At 39.0% G+C, this 24,839-nt stretch overlaps 1 non-coding gene across 1 annotated transcript; it reads left to right on the forward strand.

The window, feature by feature from the left end:
- Window positions 1–13,059: 13,059 nt before the first annotated feature.
- LOC112746217 (small nucleolar RNA R71) lies at window positions 13,060–13,167 on the forward strand. Its single transcript, XR_003174112.1, has one exon. It is a non-coding gene; the product is annotated as a small nucleolar RNA R71 (small nucleolar RNA).
- Window positions 13,168–24,839: the final 11,672 nt, after the last annotated feature.

Here is a 24,839-nt window from a genome sequence, read left to right on the forward strand (position 1 = left end):
GAACTATTGGCCATTGTTTTTGCCTTGGACAAGTTCCGAGCATATCTTCTCGGTTCAAAGGTGGTAGTGTATTCGGATCATGCGGCATTAAAGTATTTGTTGGCTAAGAAGGAATCTAAACCGAGATTGATTAGATGGGTTTTATTGTTGCAAGATTTTGACTTGGAAATCAAAGATAGGAGTGGTACGCAAAACCTAGTGGCGGACCACTGAAGTCGCCTGGAACAGACAAAAGGCGATACTACTCCTATCAATGATTCTTTTCCCTTTGAGGGCTTGCTTGCAATCTCAGAAACCATTCGTTGGTATGCACCTGATAAACCACTATTTCATGGTTTATCTTGTGCTAAATTGAGTGGTTTTTATCAACTCTTTACCAACTTATTCATACTATTTGCATGGTTTTACATTTGCCTTCCTAATTATGTGCTATGATTGAAAACATGCTTCTTTGGCCTTTATATTGCTAATATTAATCCTCTCTTATCACCATTAGATACCTTGATATGTGTGTTAAGTAATTTCAGAGATTACAGGGCAGGAATGGCTCAGAGGATAGAAAGGAAGCATGCAAAAGTGGAAGGAATACAAGAAGTTGGAGAAACTGCTAAGCTGTCCAGCCTGACCTCTTCGCACTCAAATGGCTATAACTTTAGCTACAAAGGTCCAAACGACGATGTTTTAGTTTCGTTGGAAAGCTAACGTCTGAGGCTTCGATTTGATATATAATTTGCTATAGCTGCCCTGAAGTTAGGCGACGTGAATGCGTGAATGACGCGCCCGCGTCGCATCTGCAAACTTCAATCCGCGCGGACGCGTGGACGACGCATCCGTGTCACTTACCTGCGACCTGAACGTAACAGAAATCGCAGGAAGAGATTTCTAGGCTGCTTTTGACCCAGTTTTCAGCCCAGAACACACAGATTAGAGGCTATAAAGTCGGGAAATGCATCCATTCAAGAGAGAGTCTCCAATGAGTTAGTTTTCCATGATTTAGATTTAGTTTTGAGAGGGAGATTCTCTCCTCTCTCTTTAGGATTAGGATTTAGATTTAGGATTTTATGCGCTTTCAGGATTATCTCTTTTTATCAGGTTCAATATTCCTTTTTATTATTTTCCCAATTTTATTTATGAATTCTTCTATGTTACAGATTACTCTTTGAATTAATGTTATTTGAGGTATTTCAGTTTATTATTGCTTTCTTTTATTTACATTATTGTTATTCCCATTTGAAGACATTTTTATTCCAGTAGATTTACTTTTCTCCTTTTGGTCTTGGTTAAGAAATCAGTAACTCAGGAGTTATCAAACTCAAACATGATTGATAATTGTTATCTTTGTTAATTAAATTGAACTTCAATAATCCTAATCTTTTCTTAGGAAATAAATAGGATCCGATTATCAAACCAATTAATCCCTTGACCTTCCTTTACCTTAGTAAAGGTTAACAAAGTGGAATTATGATTCAATTTTCATCATCATTGATAAGGATAGCTAGGATAAGACCTCTAATTTCTCATACATTGCCAAATGTTTATTTACAGTCATCTATTTATTTTACTTGCCATTTAAATTACTTGTTCTTCATTTACTTTAATTGCTAATTAAACCATTCGCTCCTCATTCTCAAAACCCCAATTTACAACCTCCATAACCAATAATAAGAACATACTTCCCTGCAGTTCCTTGAGAAGACAACCCGAGGTTTGAATACTTCGGTTATCAATTTATTTAGGGGTTTGTTACTTGTAACAACCAAACGTTTGTACGAAGGGATTTCTGTTGGTTTAGAGACTGTATCTACAACGCGACTGTATTTATAAAATTCTTTACTGGCAAAAATTCTAACGTCAAAATGGCGCCGTTGCCGGGGAATTTCAAACGTGTGCCTTATTATTGGTTATTGTAAATATTTACTTTTTTCTTGTTTATTTGTTTTTATTTTTTGTTTTTATTTTTGTTTTTTCATAAATTAAGAGGTTATCGGTTTTTATTTAGTTATTAAAAATTTTTCAAAAATTTGTTCTTCGTGTTCATCTTGACCTTCAAGTTTTTCTTAGTTGTTTTCTTCGTTTTGATCTAAAAATTTTAAGTTTGGTGTCATTTTATTGTTTTTCTCTTTCCTCATTTAATTCAAAATTATCTTTTCTCTTTATTTTTATTGAATTTTCGAATTTTCCGTAAAAAAATAATTTGATTTTAAAATTTTTATCTTATCTTATCTTAGTTTTAAATTTTAAAATTCAAATATTTTTCAAAAATCATATCTTTTTCAAAATCTTATCTTATCTTATTTCAAAAATCAAATTTCAAAATTTTAAAATTCAAAAATCAAAATTCAAAATTTAAAAAATTCAAATTTCAAATTTCAAAATTTAAAAACTCAAAATTCAAAATTAAATTTTTCAAATTCAAAAATTTTAATTTCAATAACATTTTGATTTAAATTTGTTTTTATTTTCGTTTTTAATTTTTATTAGCTACCATGAACTCTCACCCCTCTCGCTTTGAGTTTGGTTCTAATTCTGTTGAAAGGAGTGGAAGCTATAACAGGAATATGCATCAAGGTCTAAGCAATCAAAGATGGATGTAGCCAAGAGGATCTGATCAACCCTTTAGGCAACAACACCCTCCAAGATATCATGGGCAAGGACCATTCTACAATGCATACCAAGCCGATAGATATGGTGGACCCCTTGTAATTATCAACAAGCCCCACCCTGTGCTTATGAACCACCTCCCCAACATACCTTTGAACCACCAAACTCACAAGCCCCTTTTCACCATTCACCTCCATATGACCCTAACCCACATCTACCATACCAACCACCCTATGAACCGAATGAGCCATACATAGATCCACCCCAACCTCTATTGGATAACAATACACTCATCTCTAACATCATTGGTCTCACCTCTACACTCCAAAATCTTATATCCTGCATGAACTAATCCTCTACCTCCAATATTCAACCCTCAAGCTCTAGTGCACTTCCTTTTCAACCACATAATAATTTTTTCATCCCATCACCACCCTCCATAGAAGAGCACCCACATCCATCAATCCAAGAGCAAGATAATCCCAATTATGCTATTGATATGGAACAGGAAAGAAGGAATCATCTTCGCGAATCCATACTTCATAAAGAGCTAGAGGAGGCCCTACGGGTAAAGGTAGGAGAGACCCTTGAAGATAAAAGAGTAGTTGAAAGGAGTTGTCATGGAAAGAAAATCATCGAGGATGAGTACGATTTTATACTTAAACAACTGGACAAAGCAGCAATTATTAAAAAGGAAGAAGTGGTTGCAGACTTAAGAGATGCTGTACCTCCATTGGAAAGTCCAGTCACAGAGCCTCCTTCCACGGTGTTTGATGTTGATGTTGAGGAGAGCGTACAACCTCCAAGGCAGATCAAGGTTGAAGACTTTGTAGAGGTTGATCAAGAGATGGAGATTAAAGAAGAAGAAGCACAGCCTCCCATGCCCTTGGTGAGCAATGAAAAAGAGATTGAATTGGAAGAAAGCTACCAAGAGGAAGAGGTTGATATTGAAAAAACTTGCAAAGAGGTGGAAGTTGTCAAAGAGCACAAGGGAGTGGAGCTTGAAATCACCTTGCCGAAGTTATTGGAGACCCCTCCACCTAAGTCACCATCATCCTTCACAACATTCAAGTGGGTGAAATTCATATCCCTTAGCTTTCTAATTCCACTTGAATATGGGCTACTGGAGACGGATGGTCAACTTAGAGCTCTTTGTGGTATTAAGAGTAAGAGGAAAATGGTCAGTGGTAAGAATTGTCCTGCAAGATTCATTATGGTTGGAAGCTTTAAGTTTAAACGCAAAGATTCGTGTAAAGCTCAATTGAATAGGGCTAGGAAGCTGTTTGGTAGCTGCAGTGAGAATTCAAATTACTTATCACCCGGCTGGAAAAATACAGATCCCAACAAAAATGGGTGTAAAAGCAAGATTTGGGATCCTGGAATCTGCTCTGACATTTGTCACCCCGGGAGCCTAAGAATCTGTTTGAAGCTTCATAAGGGCTTTACATGCCTAGTTTGGGACCCCGGAGGATGCTGGAGATACAAACATTGGTGGAGATTGCTAGATGAGTTCAAGCACAAGCCACCATAACAAAGGACTCCCTAAATGTCCAACTTAAGGACTTTAACTAAAAGTGCTAGGTGGGAGACAACCCACCATGGTATGATCATTCTTTTTCAATTTTATTTCGTGTTGTTTATTTTTATTTTATTTTATTTTCATTGAAACTAGAAGTTTTCATAGCATCTACATTAGCACTACATATTGCATACTGCATAATTGCATTAAAAAAAAAACGCACGCGATGCCGCAGCGTCACTGACACGTCCGCGTCACCAGTGCGTTGGGAAAAAGAAAAGTGAACAGAGAGTCATGCGACAGCGTGGCTGGAGGTGTGCCTTTAGCATAATTTGACCCACGCGGCCGTGTCAATTGAAAAATAGCTTCCCCACGCGTCCGCGTGGCCCTGTAAATCGACGTAAAAATGGTGTATGGCCAAAAGTTGAGCTGGAATTGGGTTGGACTCGTGCTGGAAGCCCAAGCTCCCCCACGCGAACGCGTGCCCCACGCGTTCGCATCATATTGAAAATAAGGCCATTCACGCGATCGCGTCGATCACGCGACCGCGTCACCCAATATTTTGGCCAAAAGAGTTTCAAACAGAGAGTTGTGCGAGCGCGCGGCTGCCCTCGCGCCACTCGCACGGATCATGTCACGCGTCCGCCTGACCGACGCGACTGCGTCGAATCATTTAAGCGATGCTCGCGCGAACGCGTAACTTACGCGTCCGCGTCGCTCGCGCCGCACAGCTCATCCAACTTTGCCAAAAATATCTTATCTTTTTCCTTCCCAATTCCTAATTTCTTCTATCTTTTCTTCTTTCTTTCTTACTTTATTTCTTTCACTTCTCATTCTTCTTATCTTTCATTTTATTTTACTTAATTTATTTGTATATTTCATTCATTGCATTTTAATTTTGTGCATATTTTTATTCTCTTTTCTAAATTAATTATTCCTTTGGTGTTGAATTTTCTTATTTCACTGTTGCATCTTCTCTTGAATTATTTTGGGTGCTTAGTGACTTGTTTTATTCTGGTTAGGTAATATTATTTAAATCAATGCCAATCATTTATACCTGTATTAATTTCGCATTGACATGCATTTACATTACCTCTCCTTACCCACACTCCCCCTCATTGCTGCAAAATTTTGCACCATTGGTAATCCATGTGCTTCTATTGTTTTCTCACGTACATGTTGAAGCTTTCATGTAAATGAGACCCTTATTATTTGGCATTAACACCCATATTTTATTTATGTTCTTATCTTTATTTCTGGGTTACTTTCCTTCTTTTTCTCTTCTTTCAGGATGGCCACCGAGGAAGGGAAAGGGAAAGCTTCTAACTGGGGAGACAGACAAGTCAATCTGCATAATCTATAGAGAAAGACACCAGTTGGAATAGCCCGTCCACCTGCACATCTTAGCATGCACCGAGGACGGTGCAATCTTTAAGTGTGGGGAGTTTGATACCAATCTCCATGGGTTAGTATTTTCTTTTCAACACCATTGTTTTATTTTCTTTGTTTGTTCATTATTGCATTTGCATGTTTAATTGCATGTTTGTTTGATTTTATGCATTTATCTACTGCTTGGTTGAGAAATAATAAGTTTCTTTTTAAAGACCCTATTTTTGAAAAAAATTTTCACTAACTTAAAATCAAAGTTTTTATGTTAAACTTATCAGAAGTTGTATTTGGAACATGGTTTTTGAGCCAAAGAACATACAACCTGTGAGATTTTGAGCTTATTTATATGGTTACATTATTTAACCATAAATATTTTATTCTTGTGTGTTTTCTTCTCTATAATTGTGATCTTTACTTTGTTTCAGTCTATATGTCCAATATTTAGTGTATTTACATGCTTGCATCTGATTGAGGCCATTATTTAATTTTTACTCACTTATCCCAAATAAGCCTACCCTTTCAATCACCTTTGTTTGCCACCTTGAGCCTTTTTAACCCCATTTATTCTATATTTTACCACATCACTAGCCTTAAGCAGAAAAACAAATTAAAAACCTCAATTGAATCTTTGGTTAGCTTAAGATAGAGATTGTGCATCAACTAAGTGTGGGGAAATTGTGGGAACATGGGTTAATAAGGGAATGTATCATGTTTCTAATTTATTTGAATATTGGGAATTTGGGAACCTACTCATGAAAAAACCAAAATAGAAAAATAATAGAAAATCCATGTGCATTGATAAGTTATGTTTATTTCTCTAAAAAAAAAAAGAGAAAAATCCAAAAATATTCAATAAATAAGTAAATAAATAAGGGGACAAAATTACCCCAATGCTAAGTTAATAAAAAGATCAATGCACATGTGATAAAAGTAAAGAAATATAAAAAATTTGGTACATGAGTATGGGAATCATACAAAAGTGGGAATTATAGGTAGCTAGGGATGATTCTAAAGTTATATAGAGTATATGTATATTAGGTAAAAGCTTAGGTTAATTAAAGATTCAATTTATAAAGCTCACTTAGCCATATACATATACCCTTACCATTACCTTAGCCCTATTACAACCTTGAAAAGACCTCATGATGTTTGCATTGATACATTAAATTTTGTTGATTGGTTAGATGAAGAACAAAGTTTAGAAAGCATGACTAGAGAAGAGTAGAGTGATTAACCCTAGACACTTGAGAGATAGAGTGATATACACTACCAGTAAGGGTTCAATGCTTAATTCTATGTCCCCTGCTTTCATGAGCTATCTTCTTACAAGTTTATTTGATTTTTATTGTATGATTTGAATTAGTGAAATCTGATTTATGTTTGTCTTGAAGAGCTTATTTACTTTTAACCAAGTAGGTAGAAACATTTTGCATGTAGTTGCATTCATACAGATAGGTTGCATTTCATACATTCTATCATTCCTCTTCACTCCTTTATAGCTTCTCTTGAGCTTAGCATGAGGACATGCTAATGTTTAAGTGCGGGGAGGTTGATAAACCACTATTTCATGGTTTATCTTGTGCTCAATTGAGTGGTTTTTATCAACTCTTTACCCACTTATTCAAACTATTTGCATGGTTTTACATTTGCCTTCCTAATTATGTGCTATGATTGAAAACATGCTTCTTTGGCTTATATATTGCTAATATTAATCCTCTCTTATCACCATTAGATGCCTTGATATGTGTGTTAAGTGATTTTAGAGATTATAGGGCAGGAATGGCTCAGAGGATAGAAAGGAAGCATGCAAAAGTGGAAGGAATACAAGAAGTTGGAGAAATTGCTAAGCTGTCCAGCCTGACCTCTTCGCACTCAAACGGCTATAACTTTAGCTACAGAGGTCTAAACGATGCGGTTCTAGCTGCGTTGGAAAGCTAACGTCCGGGGCTTCGATTTGATATATAATTTGCCATAGCTGCCTGGTGCACGAAATTGTGATCTCCAGGATCGAACAAATCCTGGTAATGGCTCCAAAGCTTGGTGCTCTGATCTTAATTCATAATTGTCACAACTTCGATACAACTAACCAGCAAGTGCACTGGGTCGTCCAAGTAATACCTTACGTGAGTAAGGGTCGAATCCCACGGAGATTGTTGGTATGAAGCAAGCTATGGTCACCTTGTAAATCTCAATCAGGCGGATATAAAATAATCATGGAGTTTTCGAATAATAAATAATAGAATAGGGATAGAAATACTTATGTAAATCATTGGTAGGAATTTCAGATAAGCGAATGGAGATGCTTTCGTTCCTCTGAATCTCTGCTTTCCTGCTATCTTCATCCAATCAGTCTTACTCCTTTCCATGGCTGGCTTTATGTGATACATCACCACTGTCAATGGCTACTTTCGGTCATCTCACGGGAAAATGATCCAATGCCCTGTCACGGCACGGCTAATCGTCTGGAGGCATCACCCTTGTCAATGGCTTCATCTTATCCTCTCAGTGAATAATATGCTCACGCACCCTGTCACGGCACGGCTATTCATCTGTCGGTTCTCGATCATGCTGGAATAGGATTTACTATCCTTTTGCGTCTGTCACTAACGCCCTGCAATCGCGAGTTAGGAGCTCGTCACAGTCATTCAATCATTGAATCCTACTCGGAATACCACAGACAAGGTTTAGACCTTCCGGATTCTCTTGAATGCTGCCATCATTCTAGCTTACGCCACGAAGATTCTGGTTAGGAGATCTAAGAGATACTCATTCTAGCTTATTTCGTGTAGAACAGAAGTGTTTGTCAGACACGCGTTCATAAGGGAGAAGGATGATGAGCGTCACACATAATCATCACCTTCATCACGTTCTTGGGTGCGAATGGATATCTTAGAAGCGAAATAAGAAGAATTGAATAGAAAATAGTAGTACTTTGCATTAATCTTTGAGAGACAGCAGAGCTCCACACCTTAATCTATGGAGTGTAGAAACTCTACCGTTAAAAATACATAAGTGAAGGTCCAGGCATGGCCGAGATGGCCAGCCCCCTAAAACGTGATCAAAGGATCATAAGGTAATCCAAAGATGCCTAATACAATAGTAAAAGGTCCTATTTATAATAAACTAGTCACTAGGGTTTACATGAGTAAGTAATTGATGCATAAATCCACTTCCGGGGCCCACTTGGTGTGTGTTTGGGCTGAGCCTGAGTGTTGCACGTGCAGAGGCCATTTGTGGAGTTGAACGCCAGTTTCTGTGCCAGTTTGGGCGTTCAACTCTGGTTTTGGATCCTTTTCTGGCGCTGGACGCCAGATTTGGGCAGAAGGCTGGCGTTGAACGCCAGTTTACGTCGTCAATTCTTGGCCAAAGTATGGACTATTATATATTGCTGGAAAGCCCTGGATGTCTACTTTTCAACGCAATTGGAAGCGCGCCATTTCGAGTTCTGTAGCTCCCGGAAATCCACTTGGAGTGCAGGGAGGTCAGAATCCAACAGCATCAGCAGTCCTTTTTCAACCTCTGAATCTGATTTCTGCTCAAGTCCCTCAATTTCAGCCAGAAAATACCTGAAATCACAGAAAAACACACAAACTCATAGTAAAGTCCAGAAATGTGAATTTAACATAAAAACTAATGAAAACATCCCTAAAAGTAACTAGATCCTACTGAAAACATACTAAAAACAATGTCAAAAAGCGTATAAATTATCCGCTTATCACATCACCAAACTTAAATTGTTGCTTGTCCCCAAGCAACTGAAAATCAAATAGGATAAAAAGAAGAGAATATACTATAAATTCTAAACTATCAATGAAAGAGAGCTTCAATCATATGAGGGGGACTTATAGCTTTTTGCCTCTTGAATAGTTTTGGCATCTCACTCTATCCATTGAGGTTCAGAATGATTGGCATCTATAGGAACTCAGAGTTCAGATAGTGTTATTGATTCTCCTAGTTCAGTATGATGATTCTTGAACACAGCTTCTCTATGAGTCTTGGCCGTGGCCCTAAGCACTTTGTTTTCCAGTGTTACCACCAGATACATAAATGCCACAGACACATAATTGGGTGAACCTTTTCAGATTGTGACTCAGCTTTGCTAAAGTCCCCAATTAGAGGTGTCCAGGGTTCTTAAGCACACTCTTCTTTTGCTTTGGACCTTGACTTTAACCGCTCAGTCTCAAGTTTTCACTTGACACCTACACGCCACAAGCACATGGTTAGGGACAGCTTGGTTTAGCCGCTTAGACCAGGATTTTATTCCTTTAGGCCCTCCTATCCACTGATGCTCAAAGCCTTGGGATCCTTTTTATTTGCCCTTGCCTTTTGGTTTTAAGGGTTATTGGCTTTTTCTGCTTGCTTTTTCTTTTTCTTTCTATTTTTTTCTATTTTTTTTTCGCCCTTTTTTTTTTCTGCAAGCTTTGTTCTTTGCTGCTTTTTCTTGCTTCAAGAATCATTTTTATGATTTTTCAGATTATCAAATAACATGTCTCCTAGTCATCATTCTTTCAAGAGCCAACATATTTAACATTCTTAAACAACAACTTCAAAAGACATATGCACTGTTCAAGCATTCATTTAGAAAACAAGAAGCATTGTCACCACATCAATATAATTAAACTAAGTTCAAGGATAAATTCGAAACTCATGTACTTCTTGTTCTTTTGAATTAAAACATTTTTCATTTAAGAGAGGTGATGGATTTATAGGACATTCATATCTTTAAGACAAAGTTACTAACTACTAATGATCATGTAATGAAGACACAAACACAGATAAGCACATAACATAGAAAACGAAAAACAGAAGAAATAAGAACAAGGAATGAATCCACCTTAGTAATGGTGGCGTTTCCTTCTTGAGGAACCAATGATGTCCTTGAGCTCTTCTATGTCTCTTCCTTGTCTTTGTTGCTCCTCCTTCATTGCTTTTAGATCTTCTCTGATTTCATGAAGGATGATGGAGTGCTCTTGATGTTCCACCCTTAGTTGCTTCCAATAATTGTGTGGAAGAAAATGTATCTCCTGAGGTATCTCAAGGATCTCTTGATTTGCAGTCAAATGTTCTACCACTGAGCTATAGACCCTTGATGGAAGCTTTTGTCTTCCCTTTCCTCTTTCTAGAGGTTTCTCTGGCCTTAGGTGCCATCAATGGTTATGGAAAAAACAAAAAAGCTATGCTTTTACCACACCAAACTTAGAATGTTGCTCGCCCTCGAGCAAAAGAAGAAAGAATAGAAGAATAAGAAGAAGATATGGAGGAGATGGAGGGAGATGTGTATTCGGCCATATGGGTGGGATTGGGTGGGAAAGAGATGTTGAATTTTGAAGGAAAGTGGGTGTTTGGATGTGAGTGGTACAGAGTTAATAGGGAAGAGTGTTTATTGGGAATAGAGGATGATTGAGAAGAGAGAAGAGAGTGAGTGGAGGTAGGTGGGGATCCTGTGGGGTCCACAGATCCTGAGGTGATCCTGTGAGGTCCACAGATCTTGAGGTGTCAAGGCATTTACATCCCTGCACCAATTTAGGCATGCAAAATGCCCTTGCACACAACTCTGGGCATTTAGCGCCAGGTTGGTGCCCATTTTGGGCGTTCAACGCCCATTTGCTGCCATTTCTGGCGTTGAACGCCAGAACCATGCTTGTTCTGGGTGTTCAGCGCCAGGATGCTCCCATTCTGGGCGTTCAGCGCCAGAACTATGCTCTGTTCTGGCGTTTGAACGCCAGACAGATGCTCCTCCAGGGTGTGATTTTTCTTCTGCTGTTTTTGATTCCGTTTTTGAATTTTTTGTTTATTTTGTGACTCCACATGATCATGAACCTAAGAAAACATGAAAAACAATAAAAATAAGAATTAGATAAACATTGGGTTGCCTCCCAGCAAGCGCTTCTTTAATGTCAATAGCTTGACAGTGGGCTCTCATGGAGCCTCACAGATGTGCAGAGCATTGTTGAAACTCTCCAACACCAAACTTAGAGTTTGACTGTGGGGGCTCTGGTTGACTCTGCTTGGAGAGAAGCTTTTTCTGCTTCCTCCCCATGGTTGCAGAGGGAGATCCTTGAGTTTTGAATACAAGGGAGTTCTCATTCCATTGAAGGACTATTTCACCTCTGTCAACATCAATCACAGCTCTTGCTGTGGCCAGGAAAGGTCTTCCTAGGATGATGGATTCATCCTCTTCCTTTCCAGTATCCAGGACTATGAAATCAGTAGGTATGTAAAGGCCCTCAACCTTTACTAATACATCTTCTACTTGTCCATAAGCCTGTCTTCTTGAGCTATCTGCCATCTCTAGTGAGATTTTTAGCAGCTTGCACCCCATAGATTCCCAGTTTCTCTATTACAGAGAGGGGCATGAGGTTTATTCCTGAACCAAGGTCACACAGAGCTTTAAATATCATGGTGCCTATGGTACAGGGTATTATGAACTTTCCAGGATCCTGTCTCTTCTGAGGCAATGTCAGTTGATCCAGATCACTTAGTTCATTGATGAACAAGGGAGGTTCAACTTCCCAAGCATCAATGCCAAACAATTTGGCATTCAGCTTCATGATTGCACCAAGAAACTTGGCAGTTTGCTCTTCAGTGACATCCTCATTCTCTTCAGAAGAGGAATACTCATCAGAGCTCATGAAGGGCATAAGGAGGTTCAATGGAATCTCTATGGTCTCTAGATGAGCCTCAGAGTCCTTTGGTTCTTCAGAGGGAAGCTCCTTATTGATCACTGGACGTCCCAGGAGGTCTTCCTCCTTGGGATTCACGTCCTCTCCTCTCCTCACAGGTTCGGCCATGGCGCTTATGTCAATGGCCTTGCACTCTCCTTTTGGGTTCTCTTCTGTATTGCTTGGGAGAGTAATAGGAGGGATTTCAATGATCCTTTTACTCAGCTGGCCCACTTGTGCTTCCAGATTTCTAATGGAAGACCTTGTTTCATTCATGAAACTTACAGTGGCCTTAGATAAATCAGAGACTAGATTTGCTAAATTAGAAGCATTTTGTTCAGAGTTCTCTGTCTGTTGCTGAGTTGATGATGGAAAAGGCTTGCTATTGCTAAACCTGTTTCTTCCACCATTATTAAAGCCTTGTTGAGGCTTTTGATCCTTCCATGAGAAATTTGGATGATTTCTCCATGTTGAGTTATAGGTGTTTCCATAAAGTTCACCTAAGTAATTTACCTCTGCTATTGCAGGGTTCTCAGGATCATAAGCTTCTTCTTCAGAAGAAGCCTCTTGAGTACTGTTGGATGCAGCTTGCATTCCATGCAGACTCTGAGAGATCATATTGACTTGCTGAGTCAATATTTTATTCTGAGCCAATATGGCATTCAGAGTATCAACCTCAAGAACTCCCTTCTTCATAGGCGTCCCATTGTTCACAGGATTCCTTTCAGAAGTGTACATGAACTGGGTATTAGCAACCATGTCAATGAGTTCTTGAGCTTCTGCAGGCGTTTTCTTTAGGTGAATGGATCCACCTGCAGAAGTATCCAATGACATCTTAGATAACTCAGACAGACCATCATAGAATATATCCAGGATGGTCCATTCTGAAAGCATGTCAGAAGGACACTTTTTGGTCAACTGTTTGTATCTTTCCCAAGCTTCATAGAGAGATTCACCTTCTTTCTGTCTGAAGGTTTGAACATCAGCTCTAAGCTTGCTCAGCTTTTGAGGAGGAAAGTACTTGGCTAAGAAAGCCGTGACCAGCTTATCCCAAGAGTTCAGGCTGTCTTTGGGTTGAGAATCCAACCATAATCTAGCTCTGTCTCTTACAGCAAATGGGAAAAGCATGAGCCTGTAGACTTCAGGATCTATTCCATTAGTCTTAACAGTATCACATATCTGCAAGAATTCAGTTAAGAACTGAAAAGGATCTTCAGATGGAAGTCCATGAAACTTGCAGTTCTGCTGCATCAGAGAAACTAGTTGAGGTTTCAGCTCAAAATTGTTTGCTCCAATGGCAGGAATGGAGATGCTTCTTCCATGTAAATTGGAATTAGGTGCAGTGAAGTCACCAAGCATCCTCCTTTCATTATTATTATTTTCGGCTGCCATCTCCTCTGCCTGTTCAAAAATTTCTGAAAGGTTATCTCTGGATTGTTGTATTTTAGCTTCTCTTAATTTTCTCTTCAGAGTCCTTTCAGGTTTTGGATCTGCTTCCACAAGAATGTTCTTATCCTTGCTCCTGCTCATATGACAAGGAAGAATGGCCAGAAAAATGATAATAATAATAGAGATTCTCTTTACCACAGTATAGAGATTCCCTTATGTGAGTAGAAGAAAAGAGGAAGAAATTCGAACACAGATAGAAGAGGGGGTTCGAATTTGGTGATGATGTGAGGAAGAGATGTTAGTTAATGAATGAATAAATAGAATAGGATGAGAGAGAAGGAGGGAATTTTCGAAAACTATTTTTGAAAAGGAGTTAGTGATTTTTGAAAATGGTTTTTGAAAAATTGTTATTAATTTTCGAAAATTAAGTTTTGAAAATTAAAATAATTAATAAATTAAAAAGAAATTTTGAAAAAGGGGGAGATATTTTCGAAAATTAGAGAGAGGGAGAGTTAGTTAGGTAGTTTTGAAAAAGTTAAGAAACAAACAAAAAGTTAGTTAGTTAGTTGAAACAAATTTTGAAAAGATAGGAAGTTAGGAGGTTAGGAAAGATATTTTGAAAAGATATTTTTGAAAAAGATAAGATGAGAAGATATTTTTGAAAAGATATGATAGAAATTAGTTTTTGAAAAAGATTTGATTTTTAAAATCTCAATTAATGACTTGATTCATAAGAAATCACAAGATATGATTCTAGAACTTAAAGTTTGAATCTTTCTTAACAAGCAAGTAACAAACTTCAAATTTTTGAATCAAAACATTAATTGACTATGTTATTTTCGAAAATTAATAAGAAAAAGATTTTTGAAAAATATTTTTGGAATTTTCGAAAATAACTAAGAATTTTGAAAAAGATTTGATTTTTGAAAAAGATTTTGAAAAAGATAAGATTTTCAAATTGAAAATTTGATTTGACTTTTAAGAAACAACTTGATTTTAAAAATTTTTGAAAAAGTCAACTCAAATTTTCGAATTTGATGAGAGAAAAAGGGAAAGATATTTTTTTTTTGATTTTTTGAATTTTTATGAAAACATGAAAATTATGCAATGCATGAAATTTTTAGATCAAAACATGAATGTATGCAAGAATGCCATGAATGTCAAGATGAACACCAAGAACACTTTGAATGTCAAGATGAACATCATAGACACAATTTTGAAAAAAATTTTAATGCAAAGAAAACATGCAAGACACCAAACTTAGAATTCTTTAATGCTTAGACACTAAGAATTCAAGAATGCATATGAAAAACATGAACAGACACAAAACAAAAAATCATCAAGATCAAACAAGAAGAACTACCAAGAACAACTTGAAGATCATGAAGAACACTATGAATGCATGATATTTTCGAAAAAATGCAAGATGCATATGCAAGTGACACCAAACTTATAATGTGACTCAAGACTCAAACAAGAAACAGAAAATATTTTTGATTTTTATGATTTTCTAATTTTTTTGGATTTTTATTTTATATTTTTCGAAAATTAAAAGGAAAAATAAGGATTCCAAAATTTTTAATATGAATTCCAGGAATCTTGCCATGTTAGTCTAAAGCTTCAGTCCAGGAATTAGACATGGCTCACTAGCCAGCCAAGCTTTCAAAGAAAGCTCCAGTCCAAAACACTAGACATGGCCAATGGCCAGCCAAGCTTTAGCATGTAAATCAGAAACAGTAGCAGGTGGATTAACTCCAACTAGCTTGCTCTTGATAACAAATTGCTGCCTCAATCCAAATAAATTTAGACATGGCTTTACAGCCAGCCAGGCTTCACATGCTTCATGAAACACTAGAATTCATTCTTAAAAATTCTGAAGCCATAGAATAATTTATTTTTGAAAACATTTTTATCTTTTTTTTTTTTTGAAAACATTTTTATTTTTTTCGAAAACAAGAGAAATTTTTTTTTGAAAATATTTTTGAAAGATTTTTGAAAAGAAAACGAAAAGAAAGTTACCCAATCTGAGCAACAAGATGAACCGTAAGTTGTCCAAACTCAAACAATCCCCGGCAACGGCGCCAAAAACTTGGTGCACGAAATTGTGATCTCCAGGATCGAACAAATCCTGGTAATGGCTCCAAAGCTTGGTGCTCTGATCTTAATTCATAATTGTCACAACTTCGATACAACTAACCAGCAAGTGCACTGGGTCGTCCAAGTAATACCTTACGTGAGTAAGGGTCGAATCCCACGGAGATTGTTGGTATGAAGCAAGCTATGGTCACCTTGTAAATCTCAGTCAGGCGGATATAAAATAATCATGGAGTTTTCGAATAATAAATAATAGAATAGGGATAGAAATACTTATGTAAATCATTGGTAGGAATTTTAGATAAGCGAATGGAGATGCTTTCGTTCCTCTGAATCTCTGCTTTCCTGCTATCTTCATCCAATCAGTCTTACTCCTTTCCATGGCTGGCTTTATGTGATACATCACCACTGTCAATGGCTACTTTCGGTGATCTCACGGGAAAATGATCCAATGCCCTGTCACGGCACGGCTAATCGTCTGGAGGCATCACCCTTGTCAATGGCTTCATCTTATCCTCTCAGTGAATAATATGCTCACGCACCCTGTCACGGCACGGCTATTCATCTGTCGGTTCTCGATCATGCTGGAATAGGATTTACTATCCTTTTGCGTCTGTCACTAACGCCCTGCAATCGCGAGTTAGGAGCTCGTCACAGTCATTCAATCATTGAATCCTACTCGGAATACCACAGACAAGGTTTAGACCTTCCGAATTCTCTTGAATGCTGCCATCATTCTAGCTTACGCCACGAAGATTCTGGTTAGGAGATCTAAGAGATACTCATTCTACCTTATTTCGTGTAGAACAGAAGTGTTTGTCAGACACGCGTTCATAAGGGAGAAGGATGATGAGCGTCACACATAATCATCACCTTCATCACGTTCTTGGGTGCGAATGGATATCTTAGAAGCGAAATAAGAAGAATTGAATAGAAAACAGTAGTACTTTGCATTAATCTTTGAGAGACAGCAGAGCTCCACACCTTAATCTATGGAGTGTAGAAACTCTACCGTTAAAAATACATAAGTGAAGTTCCAGGCATGGCCGAGATGGCCAGCCCCCTAAAACGTGATCAAAGGATCATAAGGTAATCCAAAGATGCCTAATACAATAGTAAAAGGTCCTATTTATAATAAACTAGTCACTAGGGTTTACATGAGTAAGTAATTGATGCATAAATCCACTTCCGGGGCCCACTTGGTGTGTGTTTGGGCTGAGCCTGAGTGTTGCACGTGCAGAGGCCATTTGTGGTGTTGAACGCCAGTTTCTGTGCCAGTTTGGGCGTTCAACTCTGGTTTTGGATCCTTTTCTGGCGCTGGACGCCAGATTTGGGCAGAAGGCTGGCGTTGAACGCCAGTTTACGTCGTCAATTCTTGGCCAAAGTATGGACTATTATATATTGATAGAAAGCCCTGGATGTCTACTTTCCAACTCAATTGGAAGAGCGCCATTTCGAGTTCTGTAGCTCCAGAAAATCCACTTTGAGTGCAGGGAGGTCAGAATCCAACAACATCAGCAGTCCTTTTTCAACCTCTGAATCTGATTTCTGCTCAAGTCCCTCAATTTCAGCCAGAAAATACCTGAAATCATAGAAAAACACACAAACTCATAGTAAAGTCCAGAAATATGAATTTAACATAAAAACTAATGAAAACATCCCTAAAAGTAACTAGATCCTACTAAAAACATACTAAAAACAATGTCAAAAAGCGTATAAATTATCCGCTCATCACAGCCCCGAAGTTAGGTGACACGAACGCGTGAATGACGCGCCCACGTCGCATCTGCGAACTTCAATCCGCGCGGACGCGTGGACGACGCCTCCGCGTCACTTACCCGCGACCTGAACGTAACAAAAATCACAGGGAGCGATTTCTGGGCTGCTTTTGACCCAGTTTTTAGCCCAGAATATTGGCTATAAAGTGGGGGAATGCATCCATTCAAGAGAGAGTCTCCAATTAGTTAGTGTTCCATGATTTAGATTTAGTTTTGAGAGGGAGATTCTCTCCTCTCTCTTTAGGATTAGGATTTAGATTTAGGATTTTATGCGCTTTCAGGATTATCTCTTTTTATCAGTTTCAATATTCCTTTTTATTATTTTCCCAATTTTATTTATGAATTCTTCTATGTTACAGATTACTCTTTGAATTAATGTTATTTGAGGTATTTCAGTTTATTATTGCTTTCTTTTATTTACATTATTGTTATTCCCATCTGAAGACATTTTTATTCCAGTAGATTTACTTTTTTCCTTTTGGTCTTGGTTAAGAAATCAGTAACTCAGGAGTTATCAAACTCAAATATGATTGATAATTGTTATCTTTGTTAATTAAATTTAACTTCAATAATCCCAATCTTTTCATAGGAAATAAATAGGATCCGAAGATCAAACCAATTAATCCATTGACCTTCCTTTACCTTAGTAAAGGTTAACAAAGTGGAATTAAGATTCAATTTTCATCATCATTGATAAGGATAGCTAGGATAGGACCTCTAATTTCTCATACCTTGCCAAAAGTTTATTTACAGTCATCTATTTATTTTACTTGCCATTTAAATTACTTGTTCTTTATTTACTTTAATTGCTAATTAAACTATTCGCTCCTCATTCTCAAAACCCCAATTTACAATCTCCATAACCAATAATAAGAACATACTTCCCTACAGTTCCTTGAGAAGACGACCCGAGGTTTGAATACTTCGGTTATCAATTTAATTAGGGGTTTGTTACTTGTGACAACCAAACAGTTGTACGAAGGGATTTCTGTTGGTTTAGAGACTGTATCTACAACGCGACTGTTTTTATAAAATTCTTTACTGGCAAAAATCCTAACGTCAGCACCAATCGCCAATTACTTAGTATGTCGTTCCTTCCCTCCTAATCTCTCCAAACACCAAAGGGATAAGCTAAAAAGCGAATCCAAATACTATGTGTGGGATGACCCATACCTTTGGAGATGTGCGGCGGATCAAGTAATTCGGAGGTGCATTCAACAAACCAAATTCCACTCAATTTTGGAAGCTTGCCATTCCTCCGAAGGAGGAGGCCATTTTGGACCTCAAAGAATGGCAAGGAAAATCCTATATTGTGGCTTTTGGTGGCCAACCCTTTTCAAGGACTCTTCTCATTTTTGTAAATCTTGTTCTCAATGCATTAGATTTGGTAATATCTCTAAGAAGGATAAAATCCCCCAACAAACCATGCTATTTTGTGAAATTTTTGATGTGTGGGAAATTGAATTCATGGGGCCATTCCTTAATTCTAATGGTTTCCTCTACATTCTACTTGCCGTTGATTATGTGTCCAAATGGGTGGAATCGATACCCACCCGGATGGATGATGCTAACATGGTCCTTTTTTTGTGAGAAATAATATCATTTGTAGATTTGGGTCGCCACGAGCAATCGTGAGCAACCAAGGTTCACACTTTTGCAACAAAAGAATGGAAGGACTCATGAAGAAGTATAGCATCATGCATAAAGTATCCACGGCCTACCACCCACAAACAAATGGCCAAGCCGAGGTTTCCAATCGGGAGATTAAACGCATCTTGGAAAGGATTGTGAAGCCCAATAGGAAAGATTGGAGTGCCAAGCTCACCGATGCATTATGGGCCTACCGAACGGCTTACAAAATGGCAATTGGCATGAGACCCTTTCGGTTGGTGTATGGCAAAGCCTGCCATTTACTGGTGGAGATAGAGCACAAGGCGTATTGGGCCATCAAGGAGTGTAATCCAAGTTTGGGTGGAGCCAGAATTGAGAGAAAGCTACAATTAGTGGAGTTGGAATGTTTGAGGCTTGAAACTTATGAGAACTCTAGACTTTACAAGTAGAAAATGAAAGCTGTGCATGATAGGAACATAAGAAGCAAATAATTTAAAGCCGGTGATCTAGTCCTTCTTTACAATTCTCGATTGAGATTGTTGCCCGGTAAACTAAGGTCAAAATGGGAAGGCCCATATCAAGTAGTGAAAGCGGAACCCTATGGGGTTTATCATTTGCGCCATCCCTCAAGTTCAGATATCTTCAAGGTCAATGGGCACCGTCTCAAGTTGTATCATGGTGAAAAAATGAAGAGCAACAAAGAGATTGAGGTATTCCTTTTGGAAGATGCACCTCTTGGCAAAAAGCAATGAGCTAGTGGAAGTCCAACTTAAGGACATTAAACAAAAGTGCTAGGTGGGAGACACCCCACCATGGTGAGATCTATCCTCTTTCCCCTTTTGCATATAGTTTTTAAACTCTTGATTAGTTTGCGATTGCTTAGCTATAGTCTTCTTTGATTATAGTTAATTGTAAATACCTAGGCTATTTTTCTCATGAAGCCTTGCATTGATCCTTCCATGAATAATTTGATTATGTGGAAGAAGAACACCCCTCTTTAGGTTTTGCATTGATTTTGGGTGTTTTTGGCCTCTTTGGCTAGATTGGCCATTTAATTCATGACAATTAGGCATGTTTCATGTTTATACAAAATAAAGGGGAGGGCATGCATGTGCGCACTGTGCGCGTACGCGTCTCTAGGTCTTCGCAGCTCCTGGGCCATTCTTCCAGAGAGTTGTGCAAATTCTGGGCCAATCCTGGGCCCTAGGCATAACCAGTATGACGCATGCGCGCACCGTGCGCGTTTGCGTCCCTGGCCATTCGCGCAAAAGCACGCGTCAGCGTACTAGCCGCGTACGCATCACTACTGCGATTGGCGATCCTGGGCCATCCCTCCCGAGAGTTGTGCCCTGGCTGGGCCTATTTCATGCTACTGGCCCAGCTCCCCTCACGCGTATGCGCACGAGGCACACACGCGTACCTGGACCATCATGCCAATCGACGCGTCAGCGCACCGCGCGCGTCCGCGTCGATCACCATATTTTATTTTTTGATACTCTTTCCCAAGAGTTGAGCCAGAGTTGTGCCCAACCTATGCTGAGGGCACAACTTACTTGCACGCGCATGCGCACCTGGCGCTCGCGCGCACACTGCCATCTCACTACTTCGCGCGTCCACGCCCCGTGCGCGTCCGCGAACCAATTGAATTAGAGCGCGCCTTCCTCCTTCATTTTTTTCTTTCTTTCTTCTTACCACCACCATTCTTCTTCACTTCTACCCTCCTCCACCACTTCTACCACCTCTTCTCCGCTACCACCGGCGGCAACAACCACCCCCCCTTTTTCCCTATTCTCTCTCTCACTCTTCCCTACCTTTTCTCCCACCTCCTCTCAAGGTACTTATCTTTCTATTTTTTGTTTAGTTTTCTTTTTTCTTCTTTCTCTTTTCCTTAGTTACATTCCCTTACTCTTCCTCTTAGTAGTGCATTTATGTTTTCTTTGTTTGTTGCATCTTCTTTCCTTCTTTCTTTTCATTTTCTCATGGGTATTCCAAGTGGAGTTTACTCTTGCCTTGATGAGCTTGTTTGATTTACTTGATTTCTTTTGCAATTTGTGGTATGATATGATGATTGATGATGCTTTATGGGATGTTACATTGTCACTCTTCTCTTAATTTTTGTCAAAAAAGGGATGCACACCAAGTGTTTGATGTAAGACCCACATGACTTCTTGGAGTTATTTTAACTTAGTGTTTTCCATCTTAGTGCTCTTTCTCATTCACTTGTTTGTTCATATGTGCATTGAGCTTACTATATTTCTTGTTTCATTTCTACATGCTCTTCCCCTACTTTCCACTTCTTGTTGTTGATGTTAAGAGTGTGTGCTTCCCATGCGGCTTGTTTGCATGCCTATACCACTCATGTATCACTTGCTAGTGATTGGCCAGAATTTTCATTATGGACTTAGTCTCATGTTGCAGCTGTCATGTTCTAAGCCCCTTTTCTTTTATGCCTTATTCTTTCTTGATGCCTCTTTAAGCTTAACTTCACCACTCCTCTCTCTTTTCTAGGATGGTGATCAAAAGAGACAATAGAAAGGCACCCAAGAAAGCACCCTCATGGTCCACTAGCAAAGCACACCAAGCACCTAAAGCTAAGCCCCTCCTCACCAAGACAAGGAGCGTTGCTAACATTGATGTTATGGAAAAAGACAATCCGGCAAGGAATCCGAACAAGTTCCCCAACCGATATTGCGAACTTGTCTTCCCCTTGATCAAACCAAGGAACTATCATGCGGAGCCCCTTCTAGCCCCTCCGGCTCATATCATACCACTCATCATGCCCCGCATCGAACGACGGCAATGGGAATTCCTATTGAGGAAGCCACGGGAGGCAAATTTGTCTTGGGTGGTTAAATTTTACACCAACTACCACTCCCCTTCCCTTACATCGGTATTTGTGCGTCGAAGGCAAGTTTCCGTCACGGAGGAGGCCATCCAAAATGTGCTTAAGACCGGACCATTAGCGGAAGGGATTGATGCTTATCAAGAGATTTTGTCAACACGATGCCAACGTGCGTTTGATTGGGATGCTATCCTCAAGGTCATTGCTATACCCGAATCATTCTGGATTCGAGGATGGATGAGACCCCAGCCCAAGGGCATCACCGCCCGCTTTCTCACTAGAGAGGCACAAGTATGGGCCCAAATTCTAGCCCACTATGTGCTCCCAAGCACCCATGGCTCTTCTATCATTGCCGAGTTAGCCTTGCTGGTTTGGTGTGTCCTCATTGAGAGACCGGTGTACATTAAACGTCTCATTCGCCAATCTATGGGCCGCATCCACGCTAAGGGGAATCTACCCTTTCCCGCTCTAGTGACCGACTTAGTCACCACAGCTGGTGTTCCCCGAGAGACCAAGGATAGAAGGACCATGCTCTCGACGGATGGAGATGTTGTTCCAAATGGGAGATATCTTTACCCTCCGGCAGACACCGAAGAGCCACACCTACCCGTCCCCATGAGCATCCCCTCTACCTCATCTACACCACCAAAGTCATCCATGCAACGTATAGAGGAACTCCACAAGAAGCTTGACCATTATGAGCGGTGTAATCAACACCGTTACACTTTTGTCAAGAAGCTTCTAAGTTGCCTAGCACCACCTATGGAGGAACCGGAAATTTCCACGTCCACCGGCACCGATAATGCAGAAAGCGATAATGAAGAAGATGATGGACACTCGGAAGCCGATCAACCACTACGTCTCACTCAAGGCACGGAGGACCGTGCCAACTTCTAAGTGTGGGGAGGTCGGTCGGCCGACTGGTCTTCGTAGGTAACACCCGAATAAATTTTGAACCACCTTTGCAAATTAGGATAGATTGCATGTTAGGTTCTCATTTTTGGCATCCTTTGCATGTTAGTTATCTCCTAATAAATTCACTTGGTTAGAGCAATGACTTCTCTCCTAGAAAACTAGAATTTTAGGGCGACCCTACCAATTTTGAAATTTGAAAGTCTTTTGATGCTTAGCTTGTTTAAAGAATGTAATTTGGAGCATGGATTTTGAGCTAAGAACACAAGCAAGTGAGTTTTGAGCCTAATGGTGTGGTTACATCTTATAACCACTTATTTTCCCTTCTTGTGTGTAATTGTTCTCCTCCTACGATTGTGATCTTTGATTTATTTAATTCTATATGTCCATTATTCCCTATACTCATGCATTTATATGATGGAGGCCACCATTTCATTTAGCTCATTTACCCAAATAGCCTTGCGTTTTATCTTCCATTGTTAGCCAATTTGAGCCTACGTTTAACCCACTTTATTCTTGATTTAGCACATTACAAGCCTTAAAGCGGAAAATAATAAAAGTCCTTAATTTGGATCTTTGATTAGCTTAGGCTAGTGTGTGTAACATTTAAGTGTGAGAAATTTTGGGACATTGGTTGAGAAAAAAGGTAATTTTGTATTTTTGTTGTAAATATTGGGAATTGGGTACATGCTCATGTATTGATTAAATGTGTAGACCTTATGCATTGATGTTCTCATATATAGTTTGAAAAAAAAATGATGAGAAAAACAAAAGAAAAGAAAAAAAGAAAAGGAAAAAATAGAAAAGCAAGAAAAGAAAAAGAAAGAAATAAAAAGGGGACAAAATGCCCCAAAGTAATGTTCAATAAAGATCAATGCATATGAGTTGTGAAATGAAAAGAAAATGCATGAGTATGTTAAAAAGTGAAAGAATGGGTAGTTAGGTTAGCTTTAATATTGTATAAGATGTCATAGGTTAGGTGAGAAGTTTAACCTCATCAAAGATTCAAATTTCAAGCTCACTTGACCAAATATGCATCCTTACCTTGACCCTAGCCCTATTACAACCTAAAGAAAAGACCTCATGATACTTGTATGCATGCATGGAGTATATGTTGATTGTTAGAAGAAAAACAAATTTTGGAAAAGCATGAAGTAGGGGAGGATAGACCGAGCGAATAGAGTGCAAATACTTCCGGTGAGGGGTTCGAAGCTCAACTCCATATTCCCGGCTCCCGCGGGCATTTTTCATACAAGTTATGCATATTTCACTTTGATGACTAGAATTGGTAGAGTTCATACATTACCCATCATCTTGCCCTATGTGCATATACATATGTATACTCTAGAAAAATTGAATTGCTCTTGGCCAAGTAGATAGTAGCATACACCGTAGTGCATTCATGTAGGTAGATTGCATCACATGAGCCCTATGCCCTTGTAGTCCTTTGATCTTTTGCTTTCCCTTAGCATGAGGACATGCTATACTTTAAGTGTGGGCAGATTGATAAACACCGTTTTTAGGGTTTATCATGCATAGAATCTAAGGGTTTTATCAATGATCTTCCACACTTATTCATATAAAACTACATCATTTCGTGTCTCTTTTCCATTTTACCTCATAGATGAAAATACGCTTATTTTGCATCAAAATTGAGATATTATAATCCTCCTCTATTACCATTAGATGCCTTGATCTATTTGTTAAGTGATTTCAGAAGTTATAGGGAAAAATGGCCAAGAGGAATGAAGGAAGCATGTTTGAATGGAAGGAGCATAAAACAAATCAAAGAATTGAAGTTTGGACATGCACGCGCACGCGCACCGTGCGCATACGCGTGGATGCGCTCATCCAGAGCCAGCGCAGTTAGTATGCGAAATTGTTACTCCTGGTTGTAAAATTTGTTGTTCGTTCTCTCCCTGGCAATGGCGCCAACAAACTGATGCACAATACCATGGTCCAAACATAACTTCACAACTTCGCACAACTAACCAGCAAGTGCACTGGGTCGTCCAAGTAATAAAACCTTACGTGAGTAAGGG

This window comes from Arachis hypogaea, chromosome 14 (assembly GCF_003086295.3).
Source record: "Arachis hypogaea cultivar Tifrunner chromosome 14, arahy.Tifrunner.gnm2.J5K5, whole genome shotgun sequence".
Taxonomy (NCBI): domain Eukaryota; kingdom Viridiplantae; phylum Streptophyta; class Magnoliopsida; order Fabales; family Fabaceae; genus Arachis; species Arachis hypogaea.